Source organism: Sus scrofa, chromosome 1 (assembly GCF_000003025.6).
Source record: "Sus scrofa isolate TJ Tabasco breed Duroc chromosome 1, Sscrofa11.1, whole genome shotgun sequence".
Taxonomy (NCBI): Eukaryota; Metazoa; Chordata; class Mammalia; order Artiodactyla; family Suidae; genus Sus; species Sus scrofa.
In genome coordinates, this window is record NC_010443.5 from 9,195,496 (window position 1) to 9,222,010 (window position 26,515).

The window sequence follows — 26,515 nt, forward strand, 5'->3', positions numbered from 1 at the left end:
CCATTCACTCTGCAACGTGCCGGTGTGAACGACACTCATGACAGGGCCTGTGGTTGTTTTGGAACAAAGGAAGACATGTCACCAAAATGATTCATGAGCCCTCCTGGGGCTCTCGGGAAGGCGTGCGTGCGCGGCTGCCCACACTGCACGCGGGGATCGGCCCCCAGGGTGTTCAAAATACACCCATGTCACCGAGAGGGGAAAGCCGGCCTTCCCTGCAGCGGGGCGAAGTGGTGATTCCGTTGTCCACCCTGGAAACCCTCACTCGGGGCGGAGGGCCCTCCCTACAGACACTCGGACGTGCGCACACCTAAGATGCAGAGTCCTGAGATTAACCCCTTGCTACTGAACGCACTCCTCCTCCTCTTTTTTTTTTGCTTTGCTTTTTATGGCCTCATCTGCGGCATATGGACGTTCCCACGCTAGGGGTAGAATTATGGCTGTGGCCTCTGGCCTACACCACAGCCACAGCAACACCAGGTCCAAGCCGCATCCGCGACCTACACCACAGCTCACGGCAACGGCAACACCGGATCCTCAACCCACGGAGCGAAGCCAGGGATCGAACCTGAGTCCTCATGGATGTTAGATTCATTTCCACTGAGCCACAACGGGAACACCTTGTGGCCTACCTTATAGAAGGAAGTCCTTCTTAAAAATTGGAGATCACAGCTGCCTAGGAAACATACAGTTTGTCATAATAATAAATAAATAATGAAAGCAGCGGTTTGTCCTAGGAGGCAAAGTGAAGTCTGCCTACAGGGCTAGTCACACGGGACTAAAGGAAGTGCATCATTTAACAAGTATTTGCCTCACTCCTGCCATATGGTCAGAAGCGTGCGAGGCCCCTGTGCTGGCCGGTGCCCTTTCTCCACACCTGCTTCATGATGCCTGGAGTCCTTGTGACAAGGATCAAGGATTCATAGCCAGCGACGGAACATTAGGGGGGAAAATACCATTTACTTTGAAATACATCCAAAGTAATAAGATGAACTAAAGATAAAGAAGTAAAACCTTATGTATAGACTCTAGATGGCGGGTTTATGGTGTTCAATGGGAAATGATTTCACCTTTTCCTCGTTTGAAAATTTTCCTAACAAAATGTTGGAAACAAATAAATGGCAGTGGAGTTCCCTTCGTGGCTCGGCAGTCAATGAACCCGACGAGTATCCATGAGGACGTGGGTTCAAAGCCCAGCCTTGCTCAGTGGGTTAAGGATCCAGTGTTGCCGTGAGCTCTGGCGTAGTTTGCAGATGTGGCTTGGATCTGGCATTGCTGTGGCTGTGGTGTAGGCCGGCAGCTGTAGCTCTGACTGGACCCCTAGCCTGGGAACCTCCATATGCCGAGGGTGTGGCCCTAAAAATCAAAGCCAAAGAAAAAAAAAAAAAGAAAAAAACGGCAGAGTGCATTCTATCTGTCAAGAAACAGCATCGGCTCCTTTACACTGGGAGGCTGGGAAGGGGACTGAGCGCCAGACTGCAGGCAGGGTGAGAATCCTGGAAGCAGTACAGGTCTCCTTAGGCCACACCACAAAGGACAAGGAAACCATGCCGAGGAATTTTTCTCACACAGCCGCAGGAGTGTACAGCATTCTCCTTGTCACAATGAGGACTAATTTTTTCTAAGACATGTCACACTAACCTCAACCCTTCATGCAAGGAGGGCAGATGAAGGATAAAGGCCTGGGGAGAGAGAGGAGGGTCCCCGAGCCAGGACACCCCCCAAGACAACCAGCTTCCTGGGGGTGGGGGGCTGGGGTGCCGACAAGAGGAGCCTGCTGCTTTGTTTTTGCTCCCTAACGATCCTGGGTGACAATTTTTTGGACCCAGTTTAAGGCAATGAGCCCACACACAGAATATCAACGCCTCTTGTTTACTAGACTGACAACGTGGTGAAACAGAATGTGAAACAAGTCAAAAATAAAAAAACGGAAACTCCCTTACACATTTAGACATTACTGAACATTTACCCACGGAAAAATGTCTATAAACACTGTTGGTTTATTTAAAACGTTGACTTAGGACTTTTTTCTTTTAACCTAGAGATGCTTCTTAAAAATTAGAACTGAGACTAATTTTAGAAAAAAAAAAAATTTAAAAAGCACATCCCCAAATGAGCGTAACATGTCAACAGGCGGAAAAAACAAAATCATTCAGCCTAGAGGTGCAACTCTTCCAAAGTTTAGGCAAGGCTGGAAAGCTCTGGACGGCTCGCCCCCGCCCTCCCTTGACCTCCCCGGTCGGCTCCCTCCCCCCGCTTCCCCAGGACAGCATCCAGACAGATGAAGATGCTGACCTGGGCCTCAACTGCCCATTAGCCCAGATGTGGCCTTTGAATGACAAGGTCCGTTTCTCTACACCTCCTTTTCTGCTGTTAGCTGTACTTTACAAAATGACTCCAAGTATTTTCACAAGCTAGACGGCCACACAGCTCCTGGTCCGTAGATAACGTCCTGCTGTAGTAACACACGCTGTCAATCACAGCTCATCTCCTCAACAGCAACTTCAGAAAGTACCTCAGAGGAAGTGAAGGGCTGGCAGACGGCACTCGCAGAGGTGAGCAATGATCTAGACACAGTAAAACGAACACCGGTGGTGCAAGGCTTCAACTAAGTGTTTCAGGCACTGGACTATTAAGTGTGCCCCTCACACCTGCCTAATGTATGCGGAACCCACCATCCTGAACGCACGTCTCCTTTGGGCACAGGAAGGAATATAGAAATAGTCATGCTTTTCGGCCCACGTGGTCAGTATCGGTTACTCTGTCTGTCTCACATCCCCTCCTTCTGGAAACGTCCTTAAAATCACCCCAGAAACAGATATTTACAATGCGGGCCAAAAAGCATGACTAAACCCAATGGCGAGTCTATAAGCCGGACAGGGACATCTGCACTCAGCAGGGCTGCGGGGAGAGAGGGTCTTTTCGCTGGAAATGGTGCGGGGTTCAATGCCTGAGGGGGCGTGGGGGGCCTGAGGCGGAGGAATGTAGAGCGGAACGAGGGAGAGAAACAGCGTCGCACTGACAGTACCTGAAAGACAAGTCCAGAGCTGTGTTTGCCCTGCGGATGTTTCAATCACCGGAGCCAACACATCTCCTGCCGTGCTGGAGCCACTGTGAGTTCAGACCATCCCTTGCAATCAACAGGGTCCAAGGTGATACAAACCAATAATCCCAAGCCAAAGAACTTGGGAAAATTTTTATTGGGGTACAGTTGACTTATAATGTTGTGTTAGTGTCCAGTACACAGCAAAGTGAATCAGTTCTGCATGTGCACACAGCCATTCCTTTTCAGAGTCTCTTCCCATGTAGGTTATCGCATGGTACTGAGTAGATGTCCCTGTGCTAGACAGCAGGTCCTTGTTCCCCATCTGCTGTGAATACAGCAGTGTCTGTAAGACCAGAGCTGCCACGAAGAACATGTCTGACTACAGATCAGAAAATTCCAAACCCAAGAATTTTTTTTTTGGTCTTTTTGTCTTTTGTTGTTGTTGTTGTTGTTGCTATTTCTTGGGCCGCTCCCGCAGCGTATGGAGGTTCCCAGGCTAGGGGTTGAATCGGAGCTGTAGCCACCGGCCTACGCCAGAGCCACAGCAACACGGGATCCGAGCAGCGTCTGCAACCTACACCACAGCTCACGGCAACGCCGGATCGTTAACCCACTGAGCAAGGGCAGGGACCGAACCCGCAACCTCATGGTTCCTAGTCGGATTCGTTAACCACTGTGCCACGCCAGGAACTCCACAATTCTCCCATTCTTAACATGTCTGCTTCTTCCACATGAATCACCATTAAATCTCAGGAAAAAACAGTAAACCTTTAGCAATGTGGCTCTCCCATCTTTAAAACAGAAACACTCAACCAAAAGAATAAGCAGTCTAATATGAGCTTTCTGAATTCGGAAGCCCTTATCCAATTATCCCTCCTCCTTTCCTCCTGAGGGTCGTCAGAAAGCCTGATAAACATGTTCCCATAGTCTCACCTGTGCCACCGCTAACATATGGCCAGGCTGAGGTCTAAGACAGCTGCATGTGATTAAAAAGACTCTTTCCCAAGAGATATGGATCAATTATGCTTGGGGCATGCTGCTCTTAAAATTTCCAAGTAAGGAAATACAGTTTGCTTCTTTAAATGTTCACGAGCAATGCGTCTGATAGTCTATTCAAGAATATAGTGAAGATGACAGAGTGAAGGTTTTATTTGAACAGTTGTTCTAATAAGAGATCTTTTCCCAGTAGAAGAAATTCCTACAAAGAATTGGTAGTAGCCATTAAGAATGATGAAAGTTTATTTTCTTATACAAAATTTTCAAGAATAAACCACCAGTAAAATTGATATGTTCTCTTAAAAATGTTCTTCTTAAGGAGTTCCCTGGGGGCACAGCAAGTTAAGGATCCAGCATTGTCACTGCTGTGGCTTGGGTTTGATCACTGCTGTGGCTTTGCTGCTATGGCACGGGTTTGATCCCTGGCCTTGGAACTTCGGCACGCCTTGGGTGCAGCCCCCCAACCCCCAAAAAAGTTTTTCCTAAAATGGATCTGTATCAGTTATGCTGAAATGATGCATTGAAAAGGAATTTTTTCTAAACTGGTCAACTAGAAAAGCACTTGGGAAATTTCCAAAACAGAAATGTAAACAGAAATTCACTGAGTGTAGGAATTTAAGTTTCCAAGGAACATTTAGAGTAATCTTAAATCTGGAAGTAGTGGAGAGTAATTACACAGGAGCAAAGGGGAAGAAATCCTTCCAAACACTTAACAGTAAATCAACCAACTGCGCCATCCGCTTGCTCGGTACGCCTCCCCCTCTGCCCCACTCGCACACGGCAATGGGCCAAGGGGACCCTCCGAACTGAGGTCAAGTTGCAAGCACACTGCTGGAGGTTGGGGTGATTTTAAGAGACTTTCTACCCAAACTCACCGTGGTCAAAGTTTCCTTAGGTATAGGAGAACAATCAGACAAAAGCATTTTAACAGTTATTTGATGTGGTGGCATCAAACTGGCATATCACACACACATTAGTTTACCAAAACTCACTAATATATAAAACACGAGCTACAAAGGAGAAAATCTTTGCCATTCATATCACAAAGGGTTAACCTGAAGTTCTGGAACTCAAGAAAAAGGGCAGCAATCCATCAGAAAATGGGCAGAGGAACACATACACACCCCGCAGAAAAATATAAACGGCCCGTAAACCTGTGGGGAAAATGCTCAATTCTACTCACAAAGGAAGACAAATTAATTTGGTAGCTGTAGCCAGATTTCCCTCCACTGGGGACTGTATCATTTAAACCTCTGCCAGCAAAATGTATGAAAGTCATGGTTGTCCATAGCCTCAAACAGAACAAATCACCCAACCGCTTGCATTTTTGCTCATCTGGAGAGAAAAATTATGTAGTGTTCAAGATACATTTTACGCTGAGATCCAGAAGTTTCATTTTGAGAATCCATTCTCCAGATGCACCTGTCTGCACTCTGAGTGCCAGGCTATTTCCTGAAGCACTGTCCGCAGTATGAGAAGACTGCAGGCAGCCCTAGTGTCTACTAAAAAGGAATCAGACAAACGGTGGAATATCATTTCAAGAAAATATTATGTAGCAATAAAAGAATGAGAAGGAGTTCCCATCGTGGCTCAGAGGTTAACGAACCCGACTAGCATCCATGAGGATGCAGGTTTGATCCCTGGCCTTGCTCAGTGGGTTAAGGATCCGGCACTGCTGTGAGCTGTGGTGTAGGTTGCAGATGTGGCTTGGATCCCACGTTGCTGTAGGTGTAGGCTGGAGGCTTCAGCTCTCATTGCACCCCTAACCTGGGCACCTCCATATGCTGTGAATGTGGCCCTAAAAAGACCAAAAAAAAAAATCCCCCCAAAAAACCCTTAAATGCTTACAGATAATTTCAGGTGAATATGGTGATGGCACAGAGTGCCTCGTTAAAAAAAAAAAAAAAAAAAAAGATTGAGAACAATCTCTATTACTGACATGGAATTATTATTAAGTGAGAAAAATAAGCTGCGGAATAGGGCATGTAGTATGCTACGTTTTCCCTAGGTAGAAGAATATTTATATTTGCTAGTATTTCCATAAAGAAGCATGAGATAAGTAAAAGAAATTCTTTTTAAATCAGTTACCTAGAGAGATGGGAGAGGAAAATGGATAAGATCAAGAATGGGAGTGAGATTTCTCTATTTCTTTTCATATCATTTTAACTCTGTACATAAATCACCTGCCAGAGAATTAAAGTGGAGGGGGAGACACCACTTATGGTAGCAGCAAAAGATAAAACACAAAGGAGTAAAGCCGGGAGAGACGTTAGGGGAAACTTTACAACATCCCCGAAAGACACAGAAAATTGGAAAAACTGAAGAATATGGCAGATTGCTTGCAAAAATGGCCACAATAAATCTCCCATCCCTATATGAATGTCCCTTGCAAGGTGACTTTGTCACTCCTCCCACTGAGAAGTTTTTCTCACCTCTTGACTTTGGACTTGCTCATGTGCTTTGCTTTGGCCAAGAGAGTAACAGCAAACGTGATACAAGCCAAGGCATGAGAAGCACTGTGCACTGGAGCTTGCCCTTCCCTTCGGCCAGGAACACATCACGACGGCTGAACCAGCCTGCCTTAGCCTCTACAGGTGAGAGGCCACCATCTACCCCAGCCATCCTGGCTGCACAAGGGGACACCCCAACAGAGAGTGAAGGCCCCCCAAGGCCATCAAGCCTCAGCCAGGCTTTCGAATCCACAAGGACCCCTCACAGCCAACATGCAGAACTATAAGAAACAAGGATGTTGTTTTAAGCCCCTAAGTGTGGGGTAGTTTGTGATGCCACAAAAACTGATTCACACAAAGAACCTCCCCATGTGTTTAGATAGGAAGACCCAAGATCATCAAGACAGCAACTCTCCCTTCAGTAATTCTAACAAAAACATGCACAGAATTTTTCTGAAAAGGTTAAAACTGATCCTAAGATTCATTTGGACACATAAATAAGCAAGAATAGCCAAAAAATACCACCCCCCCAAAAAAAAACCAAGACAGACAAGAAAAGTTGAAAGTCTATAACTAGTCCCAAAGACATAGAAATCTAGTAGTATGATAAAGGTGGTATTATATTGTTTTAGCACAAACAAGTAGCCATCTGGAAAAAGACTAAAATGAATTCAAAGTGCATCAAAGATTTACAGTGAAAAAAATAAAAGCAACCACATATTTAGTGCCCAGATTGGAATCAACAAATAGTACTTTTTTTTCATTAAAAGGAAATAGATTTATTTAGAGAAACAGCCAATTCCAGATTTCAGGAAAGAAAATCAGAACAAAACCTGTACACAGCAGAAAAGCTGAGCCCAGAATACCTCCTCCTCCCAGATATCAAAGACTCCGGCAAAACCTACTGTGACTATATCAGAAGGACTTGCAGGGGAGCCCGCTGTGTCCAAATAAGGGACAACATGAGCATCAACCAGGATAACAACTGACGGAAACATCAAACATTTAAATCCATGAGTTCACAGTCATAAAACTAACTGGTCACCAGTGCAGAATACCAGGCCATCAATTCACTTTGAAAATTGGTAAATAGAGGTGAAAAAAATATCCTGCCTCTCCTTTATCAACTATACCACTAACGAAGTAGCAGGTAAGAGGTTTCTCTTTACAAAAACATTACAGCTAATGCAAAATGGTGCAGCCACCGTGGAAATCAGGAACGGAGAGTCCTAAAAAAAAAAAGGTAAAAGTCCTACTTTAGGAGTTCCCGTTGTGGCTCAGTGGAAACGAATCTGACTAGCATCCATGAGGACGCAGGTTTGATCCCTGGCCTTGCCTCACTCAGTGGGTTAAGGATCTGGCGTTGCTGTGAGCTGTGGTGTAGGTCACAGACGTGGCTCAGATCTGGCGTGGCTGTGGTGTAGGCCAGCAGCTACAGCTCCAATTCCACCCCTAGCCTGGGAACCTCCATATGCCATGGGTGCAGCCCTAAAAAAAAAAAAAAAAAAAAAAAAGGTCCTATTCTGTAAAGCACAGGGAACAATATCCAATCTCTTGGGACAGACCATGATGGAAGATAATATAAGAAAAGGAATATATATATGTGTGTGTATATATATATGTATATATATGTATATGTATATATGTACACGTGTGTATATATGTGTGTATATATATGTGTATATATATATGTATATATATATGACTGGCTCACTGCTGTACAGCAGAAATTGGCACAACATTGGAAATCAACTATACTTAAATAAAAAATTAAATAATAAAGGGAAAAATTAAAAATAGTACTACCATATGATGCAGCAATTCTACTTATGGGTATTTATCCAACAGAACCGAACTCAGGGTCTCAAAGAATCACTGGCTTTCCCAAGTTCACTCCAGCACTATTCACAATAGCCACGATATGGAAATAACCTAAAGTCCTTTGACAGATGACTGGATAAAGAAAATGTGGTATATACACACAATGGGATATTATTCAGCTTTAAAAAAGAATGAAATTCTGTAATATGCAAAAGCAGGGATGCATCTTAAGGAGAGTTAATGAATGAAACAAATGAAGAAGGAACAACAGAATCAGAACATTGTTTTTCAATCCTTAATAATTCAGTGCTTCTAAGCCCAGTGCATCCAAAAGGCGACCAGACATTACTTGCTTTTGATGGCTACAATGCCAGTTACATACTTGAAAAAAGAACCTGAATCTTATTGACCCTCTAGACCCGAGTATCAATCTGCAGGAAATACAAAGGAACTTATTTCATTATGCAATGAGGATGCAATAAAAAAAAAATCCAGATGTAGGAAATTATAGACCATTTTCTCTAAAAAAACAAATCTCGAAGATAAAAGCAAGCCCAAGAATGGGGAAAGAGGAAGGGAAGTAGGGGATAGGGGAACCTATAAACTAAGAGGCTAAGACATTGATGGCGACTGCAATATACAGACTTCATTTGTATTTTTTTACCTGCTTATCTTTGTCCTACTCATTTTAACATTGAAGAACAGTTGATTTACAATGTTTCGGGTGTACAGCAAAGTGATTCAGTTATGCATATATGAATATGCATACTTGGTCATATTCCAGGTTATTACGATGTGGAACACAGTACTATACAGTAGGTCCTTGCTGTTGCATTTGTTTTATACATAGTAGCAGGTATATAACTAATCCCAAATTCCTAGTTTATCCCCCCTCCACTAATTGGATTCTAAGGCCAACAAAATAACAAAAGAGATTATAATATTTGAGACAATTGGAAATTTGAATACTTCGAGGTGGTATGATTTTTTTTGTTTGTTTTTTAGGGTGGCACCTGCGGCATATGAAGTTCCCAGGCTAGGGATCAAATCAGAGCTGTAGCTATTGGTTTATGCCACAGCCACAGCAATGCCAGATCCAAGCCATGCCTGTGACCTACACCACACACAGCTCATGGCAACACTGGATCCTTAATCCACTAAGCAAGGCGAGGAATCGAACCTGAGTCCTCATGGATACTAGTTAGATTCACTTTTGCTGAGCCACGATGGGAACTCCCCAGGGCAATGTGATGTTTAAAGTAGTAAATTTCAAGTATCAAAATGGTATTGTGGTTATATTTTTAAAAGGCTTCCTATCCTTAAAGATATACACTGAAATATTTATGGATGAAGTGGTAAAATATCAGGCATTTCTTCAAAAATAAAGCAAGAGTAAAGGAAGCTGATGGAATGTAGGCAAAATGAGATGACAGGTGCTGAAGCTGGGTGAGGGGTACAGCTTCGTTACACACCCTTCTTTTGAGTATGTTTGACCATCTCCATAGAAAAAAAGGCTTTTAAGAAAACTATAAAAAGTTCCAAAGGAAATTTTGGAGAAATTTTAAAAATTAGGAGAATTTTTAAAATAATCTTTCAGTGGAAGAGGATTTCAAGTATGAAACAAAATCCCTAAGTCTGTAAAAGGGAGAGAAGGAGAAATTTCTCTTCTCTCCATTTTGCCTGGAAAAAGCCAAAATGAACAAGATTAAAAACAACAAACAAAACCCAGAAGACAAACTGGGAAACATATTTGTAATTTTTAATCAGAGAGTCTCCTATTCTATGAAGGGTAACTACAAATCAGTGAGAAATAAAAAGCTCTCGAAATGTAAAGCCTCACTGATAGAACTAAGTAAGTATCATTTCCCACCTATCAATGGGCAAAAGGCAAATACAAAACTCGGGCTCAGCGTGTGGTGGCGAGGGCGGAGGTTCAGAGAAACAGGAATTCTCCCGTGGTGCTGGTGGCGGCCACAGGCAACTTGGCGACGCCTGCCAAAATTACCAACACGCACGCTCTCCTGCTGGGAGATGCCACTGCCAGGAATTCCTCCTCTAGAAACAGTCACACATTTGCCAGAGGTTATTCACCGTAGCCCCGTTCGGGAGAGCAAAGGACCAGAAAGGCAGGGACGGTCGGCCAAGAAGGGCGCCTCCACAGAACGGAGTAACCACCACGCACTCCAGCCACAAAGGAGGAGGGCTGGCCTACTTCTCACGTGTGGGATTCTCTCTCATGCGTGTTAGATGAGAAAATAAAGCGAGGTACACCTTTTGCATAAAAAATGCACCTGCTTATGTATGGAAAAGAAGAAATCCGCTTCTAAGCTTTACAAGAAATTAGCAACATTGCTTCCGAGGAGAGGAGGCGGCTGGCTGAGGGGAGGGAGAGACAGGAGAGGGATTTCAGTGTGAGCCCTTCGGTACTTTTTTGGTGTTTTGTTTTTGTTTTTTTTCTTTTTAGGGCCGCACCTGCGGCACATGGAAGGTCCCAGGCTAGGGATCCAATCGGAGCTGCAGCTGCCGGCCTACACCCCAGCCACAGCCAGATCCAAGCCACATCTTCAACCTACACCACAGCTCGTGGCAACACAGGATCCTTAACCCACTGAGTGAGGCCAGGGATCAAACCTGCATCCTCATGGACATTATGTCAGGTTCTTAACCCACTGAGCCACAACGGGAACTCCCCTTTTTGGTGTTTGTTTTTTTAAACATGAACTTAATGCCTAGTCAAAAAAAATGAACAATTAAAAGCACCATCTTGGGAGTTCCTTGGTGGCCTAGTGGTTACGATCCACCACTTTCAATCCCTGGTCTGGGACCTGAGATCCCACCAACATCAAGCTGCTGCACCCAAGGCAAAAAAAAAAAAAAGAAAAAAAGAAAGCACTGTCTTGCATCTCTACTCAAGAAGGTCAGAATCTATTTGAGAATGCTTCCTCAATTATAACAAATCATAGAATTCTTCAGAGTGTAACTCTAAAAACGATTGGAAGGCAATCAGAATCTATATTAAAGGCTACACATGCCTGGAATTCTCATTCTGAGTAGTTATTTTCACTGCACACACACACACATGGGAAAGCGCTTTTATAACAACAACAAAAGTAATATAATGACGTTAAGAAAGGAAACGTTAGAAAATGTTCCTCTTCTTCCCAAAGGGCCCAGGGGTTAACATCACGCACTTGACGGTGCCTCTACGAGTCAGCAGAGCCAGCGAGAACCACAGCACACGTAGCCTGCAGCCCTCCACGTTTCAGGCTTCAGTCGGCTCAGGACTCTTTCTGTCGCCGCATCTAGCTTGTTCTTTACCCCAGCTGCGAGGTGACTAATCCACTCCTCAACCTCCAGGGCAAAGCACAGGAAAACTTAGCTTAGCTGTGGTTAGTAACCTCGCCTCCACTCCAAATTAAAACAGCTCTACTGTTTTTCCTGATTACAAAATGACGTATGCATTGTAGGAAAAAAAAAAAAAAAGATAACAATTTAACAACAAACAGCACCCAAACCTCAGCGACAACAGCAGAAAATACACACGCTGCCAAGAGCGGCATCCGTCCCGGCCGCCCCGCCCCGCTGCACTGACGGGGTTTTTCATTTCTCGGCCCGAACCCGGGCTGAACTGTACTGACTGGCAACACGGGCGGGGATGATGAGCTGGCTCTGGAGCCCGAGTACACGGTTCAACTCCCAAGCCTGCAGTTTCACCGCCCCGCCAACTTGGCTGAATTCCTTCAAGTCTGTCTCAAATTCCTCAAGAACACGATAAGGCAGCCCGCAGGCGCCTCGAGATAGGAATGATTAATGAAAGTGATAAATACAAAGGGCTTACGACAGGGACGGGCACAAAGGGCTCAATACATGTGGGCCATCACGACCTTCAGTCTTGTGAACGTTATACATACATTCTGCACCTGCTAAAAATTGTCGCCTGACTATGTCCTCTCTCCGGCCTGCCAGCAGGTCTGGAACTGGCCCGAGGGTTTGAGGAAAAGAGCCAAGAGCTTATTCTCACACAAGGCCGTTCTGGAGTTTGCCATGTCACCAAACTGTACTGCACGAGAAGCGGACCCACCTGAGGCGGGGGCGGGGGGGGGGGCAAGGGGGGACCCTCCGAACTGAGGTCAAGTTGCACACTGCTGGAGGTTGGGGTGATTTTAAGAGACTTGCTACCCAAACTCACCATGGTCAAAGTTTCCTTAGGTATAGGAGAACAATCAGACAAAAGCATTTTAACAGTTATTTGATGTGGTGGCATCAAACTGGCATATCACACACACATTAGTTTACCAAAACTCACTAATATATAAAACACGAGCTACAAAGGAGATCAGGTAGAACTAAAAAGGCTATAGTACAGACCAAATAAAATTTTTAAAAGAGAAAAACTAGAACATTAAATGAATAAGTGATACATCAAAACCTAGTAATTAAAATGACTAAGCTAATCAAAATCAAATAGTAGAAAGCCATAATGTAGTGACTGGTATTAGACTTGCTCTGTTACCATCTACAGCAAGAAAACTGGACAAAATACATTCAACAACAGTTCCTGGATAGTGGGCAGAAGGACAGCAGGGGAGTAAACTCTGAGAAAAGGGGAACACGAGGTGAGCCCCGTGAAGGCGCCTGCTTTCTGCCTGGTGGCACTTTCAGATCCAGATGCTGGGAGAGCAGAGAGCCCCGCGCAGCAAGGCCAGGCCCTGCAGAGCTGAAGAGACAGAGACCAGGATTCCAGGGGGTCAAAGCACTGAAATATGAGGACAAACTACGGGAAAGGAGAGACTCAGCGAAAAAGCTCCAGAAACCTGTGCCACGGTCTTCTTGAGCCTGTTGATAAATATGAAACTGCACATAGTCAAGAAAACTGCTTTAAAGCCAAGCCCAGAAGGACTCCTGGGAGCTGCAGGCTGAAAAACTTCTCCAAGATCAGGGGGGCGCGGAAGGCACTAGAGCTCTGACTTAGCAGGGTGAGGAAAGGCCACCGAACACACCCAGAGCTGGTGGTCAGACCCCCTTAGGGCTGGGGTAGGGCGAAACGTACTCAGGATAAGGCTACTCTGGACCCTCCCGAGCAAACATTAGAAATAAGCCTTGAAAAAATCATACTGATTCACAAGTAACTTGACTGGCCACCAGAACACACCTTAACACCTTTCAAAGGGAGACAGCAAAATCCAGACACTCAACAACATGCCAACACAATGTCTAGTATCAATAAAAAATTAACGGACAAGCCAAGAAACGCGAGGAAATGTAATACAGGACCAAAATGTCAGTCAACAGAAACAAACTAAGAAACGACAGACAGGTGGTTGACACTTGTGGAAGCGTTTCAGGGACACTCTGCTCCTGGACAGCTCTAGGTGAGATGGAAGCCCAGCGGGAGGAAGCAGACAGGCTGAGATTTAAAGTAATTCAACACTGGTGAAAAGGGAAACAGAGGAGCTGACAGAAACTGGGACTGATGAAACAGAGAAAGCAGAATGCACAGAAGAAAGCGCTGTAGAACAAACCATACCCCAGCTGAATGGTAATCCTGGCCATAGACATCAATGAGCCAACGGACAACTTAAAGAAACTACTAGAACCAAGACTACAGTATTCTCTGGATGCTCATGGCCTGCAAGATAGTCAACTGGATCCAGAATGAAGTTTATCTGACCAAGGAGTAAAGACAGATGGAACTGTATGGCTTTGTGTAACAGGTAATTTCTTACCAAGGAAATGAACCAAAGCTAAACATCCTGGAAGCTGGTACACCTGTGGGAAGAGCTGAAGTCATTACTGATCCAGATGCCCACCACGCTGAAGCAGAAGCACCTCTTACTCAGGAAGCTCAAGTGATAACTCATGAGGGCACAACACACATTACAATCATTTCAGGTGAAACCTCAGAACAAGTGATGAGATGGGCTGTTGCACTTGAAGGTTACAGGGAAGAGCAAGAACGTCTCGGGTACCCTAGGCTCTCAGACAGTGGTCCACAGACCAAGTCCTACATTGGGTGGTTTGGGTAAGGAAGGACTTCCGCATGACAGAGACACACCTCACGACGCTGAGTGTTTCCAGAAGAGCACTATGTAGTCTCAACCGAGAAGGTTTTTTTCAGTGGGTCCTTGGGGCAGAAATCCTCTGGAGTCACCTGGAGCTTCTTGTGCTGGCCAGCCAAGAACAGCTGAGTGAAGCAGTTAACAACTAATCAGCCTGTGCAAATCATTCCAGCATCAGTGCAGTCTGTGATACCAACTACCTAAAGCTATAAACACTAGTGCGAAGGCAGGTAAGAGCGCAAAGAGCTCCAAAGATTTCAGAAGTTCACCTGAGAACAGAACAGAAACAATGGTCAAATCCAACTGGGGCCGTTTTTGCTACAACTTCTCACTGACGAGGATGCTTGAGATTGCACTTCTTGGGTTGGTGACGAAAGAGAATTTAAGCTAAATCAGGCTGAACCGGATGCAAAGAAATGGGGACACTAAAAATAAACCCACAGTGCACCATGAAAAACTCAGTCATGCATTAAGGTGGTATGATGATAGGGATTTGATTTGTAAAGTTCAAGACAAGAGATCTGTATACAAGTTTGTTTGTGACTTGAAGATTCTTATTGGATCCAGAGCAGCAGAATTAAAACATTTGGTCACAGAATGTGAACAGAAGAAACTTGCAAAGATGTAGCTCCACAGAACTGTCCAGCCACAGCAGAGCCCTGGCTACTGCATCTCTGCAAACAGAAAAGGATAACTGAGTCCAGGACATTCTGGGATCCAAGGTCTTTTTTAAATGCTGTAGCAAGTATTATTCTCATCTTTTTTATTGAATTTGAATCTTTTTTTATTTCTAGACTGCATAAGCTGATGCATGGGTTTTTAAAATAAATACTTTGCACCCCTGTGAATGTGGATCTTTTTACTTGGAGCATATATGTTAGAAGAACGTGTGTGCTAAAGGATCTCCACCATGTCGTGAGGCCAGTTCCCTGTGGCATACAGTGTGTTAACAGTCAGGAAAGCTAAACTGGCCAGTGTACACGTCTGGCCCTACCAAAAATAGCCGGCAGCATCTGAGGATGAAAAATAAATGAAGTATCTCCAGGAAACAGTCTGGTTTAACTATTTTTGACAATATAACTGCTTCCCCTCTCTTCTGCTTTAGATGTTGCTTTTTACACAGAACCAGAAAATAGAATTTTTCACATCTAAAGCATGTATGCCTATTTCATCTAATCAAACAGAGTTAAAATAGTCATATCAAATAAAACTATAATGTTAATAAATTACTAACTTTAATAAGCTGATAATCTTAGGTAATTTATCTATCTGCAAGCAAAGGATAATAAAAGACTGGCAGAAACGCAGTGCTGAAGGAGATCCAGGTTTAAATCTGATTTTTTTTTTTTTATCTTTTTTTGCCATTTCTTAGGCTGCTCCCAAAGCATATGGAGAGTCCCAGGCTAGGGGTCCAATCGGAGCTGTAGCCACCTGCCTATGCCAGAGCCACAGCAACACTGGATCCGAACTGCGTCTGCAACCTACACCACAGCTCACGGCAACGCCAGATCCTTAACTCACTGAGCAAGGCCAGGGATTGAACCCGCAACCCCACGGTTCCTAGTCAGATTCGCTAACCACTGAGCCATGAGGGAACTCCAAAATCTGATTTTACTCAAGCCAATTTTAAGGCTACATTGTATAGATTATTCGTAATGTCAGGCCGAGAATTTAAATTATTATAAGAGAGGCATTAAATTCTAACAAACCAACTATTATAAAAATTCTCAAATTATTTCTTTTCCCAGAGATTTTAAAAACTGAAAAAATATACCTCAATCAGAAAATGAAAGTTTGGTTTAATTTGGGGAAAAAAAAAGAAATGACAGACATAATAAAACTGACAGACACTTTGGAATAACTATGACAAATATGTTCAGGGACTAAAAGGAACACATGATCATAATAAAGACAAAATGGATGTTATAAAAAGAACCAAATGGAATGACTAGAGCCATAAAATACAATTTCTCAAATGAAAAAAATTTACTGGATGAGCTTGATAGACGATTAAACATTCCACAAAAAAAAATCAAGGAAAAAAAAAGAGAAATCATCAATGAACTTGAAAATACAGCAATAGGAACTATTAACAGAAAGAAAAGAGGCTGAAAAAATAAGCCATGTGAGACAGTAACATGTAGTCTAACATGCATGCAACAGTAATCCCAGAAGGATGAGGCGGAGAAGAGAAAAAAAGCAGTGACGGCAGAATTTCCCCAATTTTATGAAAATCATAACCCACAGATCCAAGAAGCTGAATAAATCTCACAAAAGAAAAACACACACGGGAGAACTACACAAGGAGGAGTTCCTATGTGGTTTGGAGGGTTAAGGACCCAGAGATGTCACTATAGCAGCTTGGGTTACTGCTGTGGTATGGGTTCGATCCCTGGCCAGGGAATTTCCACGTGCTTCGGATTTGGTAAAACAAAACAAAACAAAAAACCCACAAGAAAACCTACACAAAGGGATACTATAATGAAATTGCAGAAAGAGAACTCTCTTAAAAGCAGCCAGGGGAGCAGGGGAGGACAATTAGATATGTGACATACTCCTCATCAGAAACAATATAATCAAAACCCATCTTCAAAGTAGTGAACAATAATAAAAACTATCAACCTAGAATTCTATATCCCGGAAAAACACCCTTCAAAACTCAAGGTGATATAAAGACATTTTCAGACAAACAAAAGCTGAGAGAATTTGTCACCAGCAAACTGACACTATAAGTAATGTTAAAGGAAGCTCTTTAACCAGAAGGAAAATGACACTAGATAAAAATCTGAATCTACACAAAGGAAAGAAGAGCATCAGTAATGAAAATATGTGCGCCATAAAAAACCTCTCATTGTTTAATTTCCCTAAAAGACAACTGACTTTAAAAAGATAACTGAATAACAGCAGTGCATTGTGGGGCTTATAATACTGAGAAGTAAAATGAACAACAAAAAAGCACAGAAGACAAGAGGGAGACAGAGAAGTATACTGTTACAGAGTGTTAAGTGCTGTAATATTGTTTGAAGTTAGAATGTTAAGGTATCAATGCATACCGTGAACTTGAGGGCAATTATAGAAAGAAAAAAGAAATAAACATATATGTATGTATGTATGTATGTATGTATAATAAGCCAAAGGCGAAGATAAAAGGGAATATTCTTTTTAAAAAATGGAACAAAGAATAGATGGGGCAAATAAAAAACAAACAGTAAGAAAGTGCACTTGAAACAAATCACTAATTTTATTAAGTGTGAACACTCCAATTTTATTTTATTAAATGTGTATATACTCCAATTAAGAGAGATTGTCGATAAAAAAAGACCCCAACAATAGCTATCTACAAGAAATGTACTTTAAGCATAAAGAGACAAGACTTCGAGCAAAGGGATGAAAGGTAAGAAAGATGGCAGTCCTGCTGCCAAGGCGCTCGCTTCCACCAGCACACGGGATGCGACAGCAGAGAGAAGCGGCCTGGACCGAATCACCCTGCTAGCCGGCTGGGTGACAACATCAAACATGTGCCTAACATAACCAAGATTTAGGATCTCTGAACATCTGTCCGATGTGACTCTGGATGTGTGTGGAAGAAAGAGACAGGTACATGTCACTACGAAACTACCCACGAGAGACAGGAAAGGGTGAGCAGCGAAGAGAGAAGGAGGATACGGGGCGGGGCTTTTATCCTGAAGTTGACGGGTCCCAGAAAAAGGCCAATAGAACAAAATGTACCTCAGAAGGTAGACAGCATTTCAAAAACAGGGAGCAAACTTGAACTTGCAAAAAAAAAAAAAAAAATGTATGCCAGGTACTAGATGTACTTTCCAACTTTAAACAACTCAAATACTGACCAAAATCCATGAAGGAAGAGTTTTCAGGCAGACAGGAGGGAGCCTCGAGAGATGGCGAAAAAGGAGGTGAGCCCCAAACTGCCACAGTCGGGAAGGGGAACGCAGGCAAAGCGACGGCGGAGGCTGGGATTCTGGGGAGGCCCAAGAGGTGAGCGACCACGGGACAGAGTGTGGGAAAGAGCTGCAGAAAGCCTGTTCCGAATCTGCAGAGGGACGGTCCCCATGGGTCTCCAACTGAGACCTCATCAGCACTTGCAGCAGGAAAACAGCCCCAAGGCGGAGGAGCAGGCAGAACCATCTCCAGAGGTCACCCAGAGTTGTTGGGCCTGCCTAAGTCATTCCGACAGGTGCGCTCAGCAGTGAGGAGAAAAAAAGCCCTGCAGTAAAGGCTGAGCTGATCACACCTTCCAAAGATAAAAGCAAGCCTGAAAAAAATCAAACTCTTTTGAAGTACCTTAACTGCGTCTCCGAAACAGCTTGGGAATGTTTTGAAAAAGTATACAACTATCCAGCACCCAAAAGGTAAAATTCACTATGTCTGGTATCTAATCAAAAATTACCAGGCATAGGACTTCCCCCTGTGGCACAGCGGAAACGAATCTGACTAGGAACCATGAGGTTGCGGGTTCAATCCTTGGCCCTGCTCAGTGGGTTAAGGATCCGGCGATGCCGTGAGCTGTGGTATAGGTCACAGATGCAGCTCGGATCCAGCGTTGCTGTGGCTCTGGTGTAGGCTGGCAGCTGTAGTTCCGATTGGACCCCTAGCCTGGGAACCTCCATATGCCTCGGGAGCAGCCCTAAAAAGACAGAAATGACCAAAAAAAAAAAAAAAAAAAAAAAAAAAAAAAAATTACCAGGCAGGAAAACAGACTCCTAATGAGGACAGAAGAAATCAATGCAAACTGAAATGCAAACTGATAAGCAAAAGTTGAGAGAATTCAGCAATACTAAACCAGCCTTACAACAAACACTAAAGAACTTCTCTAGGCAGAAAAGAAAACACAGCAACAGGAAACAAAAATTCCACAAATGACAAGGCTCACCAGTAAAGGGATATATACAGTAAAGATACGAAATCATCCATGCACAACTATACCATCAAAATCAGAAATCATGAGAAGAGGTGGGTACAAATGCAGGACACTGGAGATGAACTTGCAATTAAGAGAACAACAACTTAAAACAATCTCACATACATATAGACTCATATCAAAACTTCAGAATAACTGCAAACCAAAAATCTACAACTGATACACAAACAAGGAATCTCTGAGGAAGTATATCTCATCGTAAATAAGTGCGTAATCCACCATGAAGGGGGTCATTTGACATCATTCTTGGAATGCTGAAGTCTTCTTAGATCTTACTCTGATTTCCTCTCCATCAAAGAACTTATGATAATTATAATTAAATAATGACACTGTACAATTAAATAATACAGCTCTACAATTGTATTATTAATAACCATTTCTCTCCATGGTACAATGTAAGGTCTATAATGTCTTGTTTATCACACACCTAGAATGGTGTAATGCCTATACTGAAGAATCAATAAGATGGAACAAATTGTGAGGATGTATTTATATAGTTACACTGTTTTTTAACCAACTTATGCATTTTATATTTTACTTATTTTCAGATGGTGTATTATTTTTGTTATTCTTACCACTTAAGTTATTCTTTTTATTATGCTATATAAAATATTTAATGGTATATAAGGCTTTCTTCTTTATAAATTTTAGTTGCATAATATAGATGATTTTAATACAATGCTAATATTTAAAGAAAAATTGAAATGTAATAGATAATACTAAGTAGTAAAGATGAAAGCCATACAAAATGGGATAAAGTATAGAATAAATTTCCTATTTGTCTCAGCCTATTTTCCATTCCACTTCTCCAAAGGGAGTCACTTAATCTGTTTCTTAAGATCCATGATATAATAATCTGTGTGAATGTAATTGTGTTTAAATATATGTATTTTATTCTGTAAAAAAAAATAAAATTAAAATTAAAAAAAAGAAATCAATGGAAACTGAAATGTCTACTAATTCTATCATCAGTGACAAGGTTAAATAATAAACATTAAAACATTAAACATTAGTTATAATAAACATTAAAAATTAACTATTAATTTTGAATTAATTATATAGTGATATAACAATGAAAAACTCTAAGATACACATTTTGAATGATAAAAGTGTGTCACTGAACAATAATATGATCCCATTTATTAAAATTACATGTACACTTGGGCATAACTGTATTTTATAAGTCTCTGGAAGGATGCATACACAACAAGTAAAAATTATCCCAATGAGGCTCAGAGACAGTAAAGAGGGCTTCAATTTGCTACTATAGACAGAAGTGTGTGTTTTCTTCTTTGTTGTTTGTTATTCAGGTCACTTTAGACCAATGTATTCACAAAATGTATCCACTCAAAAGATGTATACAAAACGCATGACAAAGTAACCAAAGCTGGGGGCTAGCCCCAGCAAAGTCTAGTATTTGTTCAACAAAAATTTCTTGAGTGATTGTCACATGAAATACCAGTTACTTAGAAAAAAACTGCTGTTTAGTAACATTAGGTTGCTTATGTATGTTATTTTTCTAAATCATAAAGGGAAATGAATTAATATGTAAGCATTATTACGAATTCCTGATTGTTGGTAAAATGATGAAATTGAACAACAGATAATTAACTAAATTTTTTGTCTTTTTAGGGCCGCACCCACAGCATATGGAGGTTCCCAGGCTGGGAGCTGAATCTGAGCTGTTGCTGTCAGCAATGCCACAGCCACAGCAAATGCCAGATCCAAGCAGCATCTGTGACCTACACCACAGCTCACGGTAATGCCGGATTCTTAACCTGCTGAACGAGGCCAGGAATTGAACCCGCAACCTCATGGTTCCTAGTTGGATTCATTTCCACTGCACCCCAATGGGAACTCCCCCAAATTTTTGAAAATAGTATGAAATATTATTCGGTGACTCTGAAGGTTTACTTGGCCAAGGTTAACCGAAAGGTCATACAATTGCAAACTCTAGTTTAGTATAGTCTAGTACAACGAAATGTCATAGTAAAGAAATCAGAAGTCAGGGAAATTAGGGCGATATGTCACAGAGTCAAAAAGGATTATGAATTCTGAGAATCATGACCTAATAAATAGCAGTCTTTGGTGTTTGGTAATTTTGATATTTCATTAATTCAAACTAACTTCTACTTTCATTAGTTCAAACTTTTCTGGCTTTAGAATATCTGTAAAATGGAGACATAGTTTTAAAAAGAGTTCAGGAGTTCCTGTTCTGGTGCAGCAGAAGCGAATCTGACTAGGAACCATGAGGCTACAGGTTCAATCCCTGGCCTCGGTCAGTGGGTTAAGGATCTGGCGTTGCTGTGAGCTGTGGTGTAGATCGAAGATATGGCTCAGATCTGGTGTTGCTGTGTCTGTGGTATAGACTGGCAGCTGTAGCTCCAATTAGACCCCTAGCCTGGGAACCTCCATATGCTGCAGGTGTGGCCCTAGAAAGACAAAAAAAAAAAAAAAAAAGTTGAAGGAAAACAAAATGAATTGTTGGCAGGAATGTAAAATGAGGCAGCCACTGTGCAAAACAGTTTGACAGTTCCTCAAAAGTTAAACATAGAATCACCATAATTTACCAGCAATTTCACAACTAGGCATATACCCAAAAGAACTGAAAGCAGGTTCTCAAACAGATATTTGTACATCAATGTTCACAGCAGCATTATTCACAACAGCCAAAAGGTGGAAGCAGGCCAAGTTTCCATCAACCGATGAAAAGATAAACAATGGAACACTAGATAGCCATAAACAGGAATGCAAGTCTGATAAATGCTAAGACACGGATGAATTCAGAAAACATGCTACGTGAAAGACGCCAGATAGAAAAGGTCAGATATATAAGGTACCTAGCCCAGGACAAACTCATAGAGACAGAAAACAGAACAGATCCAACCATTGGCTGGGAGAGGCAACGCCAAGTTACTGTTTAATAACAGTATCGTTTCTGTTTGGCATGATGAAAAGAATTCTAAAAATACAGATGACGGTTAGAGGGACCCTGTGCATGTATTTAATGTCAAAGAATGGTGCATCTAAAAATGGTTAAAATGGTAAAGTCATGTTATGGATACTTGAACATAATTTTTAAAGTTCGTATGAATAAACAGTACAATTGGGAAAAAAACCCACTGGTACACTAATTACACTTTCTTCCTTCTATGGAATTGGCCTTCTGTGGCTGACCGTGGGCTCACATTCCCAGCTGCCAGCAGCTAGCAATGAGGGTTGAAAAGGCAAAGAAACAAAGATACGGTCTCAGAAGTAGTCTGCCAGAAGCCTCAAACAAAAGTAAAAACTCTACAAATAGACGCCAAGCATATAAAGCAGATGTGAGGAGCTTACCACTGAAAAACGACTTTCAAATTTTTGCTTAAGGGCACTTTGGGGGTTTACCTGTAAGCACAGGACCTTGGCTCTAACTTCAAAAAACCAAACAAAACAAAAATAAAGAAAGGAGAGGCGCCAGGAGGAAACCCTCAGCAAACTACAAAGACAACCCCGCCTCGCCAGCTACCCTGGGCTGCTGGCAGCCACCTCCTTTCTCAAGACTCCGTGACTTTCAACTGCTCTGCTCCCGCCTTCCCATGAGCACTTGACCACTCCTGTCTAGCGCCTCTTTAAGAAGAAAAAACGCCTATCTCAACACCAACTATTCCTTTGACCAATGCCACCCTTAGCATCTCCAAGAAACTTAAATTTTAAGAAATTTAAATTCCAAGGAAGCCAGGCAGGCAGGCAGACAGGCTGTCCATGGAGTTCTCTGGTGGCCTAGCAGTTAAGGATTTGGCATTGTCACTGCTGTGGTTCCAGTTCAATCCTTGGCCCGGGAACTTCTGTATGCCAAGGGTGCCGCCAAAAAGTTAAAGTAAAATAAAAAAAAAAGAAGAAAAGCTGTCCACATTCACTGTGTCTCCTTCACAGGCTGCTCATTCTCGGCCCCCACCCCCCAGCAGTTGAGCTCTGCACTGTCACACCTCTGCCAAGGCCACCAGCGACCCTCCTGCAGGGCAAGCCAGTGGACTCACGGGCCCTGGCTCACTGCACCTCCCGAGAGCAGGCGGCACCGCCCTCCGTTTCTCCTGGAAACACGAAACACTCTCCCCCTCGCTCTGCCACGCTTTCCATCTCTCCTTTCTCAGGCTTCTTTTTGGAGACAGGCAAGGCCGCCCTACATCCGGTCATGTTCCCCAGGGTCACGTGCCTTCCTAACCGACACTGGATGACACTCACCCTGACAGCGTCCACCTGCCATCTCTGATGACTCCTAGATCTGCTCCAACTGCTTTCTTCGTCGGACCAAATCCTAGTCATCTTTCAGGGAGACCCCTCAATCCGCTTAGATTTCCCATGTGGGAAACATTCTTCGACCTTGGAAACTGCCACCGCCTGCCTCTGGGTCAACACTGTCCCTCCCATCACTGTCTTGGCACGGTGTTAGCTTTGCTTGTGTACCTGTGGCGTATTCTCTGCTAAACGCTACGTTCCTTCTCTAGCTTGTTCAGCACAGTACCTGACACAGCAATCACTCACATGGACACTAAGTGAATTATTAATCATTTACCCATAGCACGGTATCTCCTATCGAATAGGTGTTCAAGCGAATGAAGTCATTGCCATTTCTGAGTAAATTTAATCTTGCTATTTCAGTTTTGAAATTACAGAAAGTACAGTTTCCTTGAGATGAAAAAACTTCATTTAGTCTAGGTTTACTATCCCAGATAAAGAACCAAAAACCATTTAACAGGCAACCATAAACCTCAAGTTTATAAAGTGAACTCTATTTTGCAAAATGCCAGCGCTTATCCCGAATTTTTTTTTTTTTTTTTTTTTTTTTAAAAGGGCTGCTCCTGCGGCATTTGGAAATTCCCAGGCTAGGGGTCAAACTGGAGCTGCAGCTGCCAGCATGCACCACAGCCACGCCAGATCCGCATCTACAACCTACACCACAGCTCACAGCAATGTGGGATCCTCCACCCACTGAGAGGCCGGGGATCAAGCCTGCTTCCTCATGGGTACTGGACAGGCTCTTAACCTGCTGAGCCACACAGACACTCCCCTGATCATTTCTTAATTATGTTTTTCCTAAATCTCCACCTTGACTTTGGGGAAGACCTTTCCCCTAGTATCCTAGCTTCTTCTGCTCAGAGCAACCAGAGGCAATGGTTAAAGTCTGCACTCTCCCCAGATGCTATGCGGTTGCTAAACTGATAACCGGGAGCCCAAACCCAAGCTGGGTGGCAGGTGTGCATTCGTTTTGTCAACAAACACATAACAGGCAGTTCCTGGCACGAGGCTCTCCTCTAGGTGGGCGCAGTGGTGGAAAGCATAAAAGTGCCGAACTGCCCTCAGAAGCGTTTCTTTCAGGAAGAGGGGACACTCAACACACAAGGTACTTGCAGGCGGTGGCAGGCAGGCGCTGTCAAAAGCTTGTCAGGTGATGTGATAGAGCTGGCGGAGGCTGCGCTACAGGAGGCGCTCAGCTTGGAAGGTCACTTGCAGGAGCTGTCATGAGACCTATGAACGAGGGCGCCAGCTTGTGCAGGACGGGCTAGGGAGAAGGAAGGCCGGGTGCAGCAGAGGAGCAGCCGGTGCAGAGGCTCAGAGGAAGGGCTGTGCAAAGCTAAGCGCGAAAGTACCATCGGGGGTCAAATAATGCTAAGGCACATTTACCAGGACAGGTTTAAAAATTCACCCTTTGTTTTTTGCAGGGCTTCTCTGCTGTGTCTATGTACATGAACCTTCAGGAGAAATAAGGGATATTGTTTACATAACACGTGAATAAAATATGCTGGAAAAGACTTCCAGGAATCAGCACTACTAAAACCAGAACGGAAGCGGTGCAGTGTATTGCGCAGTCGTCCCGCAGTAGAAAGGACCAGTTCAGAAAACAGCACAGTCTGAACACAGCCTCAGTCCCTCTCAGCAGCGCCTCTCTAGCAGCGCCTGCTTGCCATCTCAGGCTTAAAGTGCAATAATCCAAATGGATCAAATTAAAAACATTTTTTTTAAGTTAGAAAACTAGTGAAGAATATATGCTTCATTGTCCTTCTTTTATAAAGATGACACATTTTCCTGGTTTGAAAAAGATTACCTTGAAAGTCTAATTCCCGAAGTCTTTTCTTAATAATTGAGAATCTCCACCATAACCACGTATTGGTGGATGCTTATTTTCTAGGCCTCATCTTTTTCACACCTGAAAAATGACAGGATGACCTGCAAGTCCTTTGGGGTCTATCTCAAGAATTTAAGTTAAATATCTTACATTAATCTATTTAAAGGACACCACTAAAGTGAAATGTACAGGTCTTTAAAATTAATGTTTCTCCTTAAAGTCATCTGCATAAATACACATACGACTGGGTTACATGAGGAAAATGGATGTCGGCTTTAAACTGACACTTGGACGAAGGCCAGTTCTCTGAGCTATGATTTATTTTTATCAGTGGTTCCTCTTCAGGGCAATTTCTCTCCTAGACTCATATAGCTAATAGCAAACTCACCACAGCACGCCAGCTGGTTTTCACTGCATCACAAGTGTAAAGGTACACAGCAAAGGAAGACTGCCAAAGCGAATGAATCAGTGAAGTAAAATACAATTTGAAGAACTGACTGAATGTTCATTACACCAAAAACGGAAGAATCCTAGTCAAATACAGAGATTTAAACTCAAGAGCAACTGAGAGACAGGAAACATTCAGAATGAGGAGCCGTTATATGCAAAGACAGAGAAGCCAGAAAAGCTCCCTGGTGCGTCCTCACCAGGCACCTTCTACGATGCACGTAATGACCAGGTTTTTGCTCGCATCCTCTCTTCCCCTTCTAGTTAGTTCTTCCTGCAAACTAAAAAGCACTACAAGAGAAAGCCATCAGATTAGAAAGGGTGAGTGGGACGAAGCCTCTCTAGGCAGGAGGCACTTCACAGAGGTCCCTGGTTTCCCTTCTCCCTTTTTTTTAAAAACTGGAGTAGAGCTGATTTACAGTGTTGTGTCAATTTCTGCCACGCACCATAGTGACCCAGGCAAACATGTGTATACACTCTTTTTCTCATCCTATCTTCCATCATGTTCTACCCCAAGAGGCTGGACATAGTTCCCTGTGCTGTACAGCAGGACCGGTCCTTAATTTTCAGAACAATTCTCAATAGTGGTATTACTCAGTTTTGCAGGAGAAACAGCAGCTCACACCAATTACATAGATCAAGTAACCCGTC

At 43.0% G+C, this 26,515-nt stretch overlaps 1 protein-coding gene and 1 pseudogene across 2 annotated transcripts in view; one reads left to right on the forward strand and one right to left on the reverse strand.

The window, feature by feature from the left end:
• SNX9 (sorting nexin 9) overlaps positions 1-26,515 on the reverse strand; it is a 108,664-nt gene that overhangs the window by 65,136 nt on the left and 17,013 nt on the right. The window lies entirely within an intron of this gene.
• Positions 87-15,254, forward strand: LOC102162833 (annotated as a pseudogene).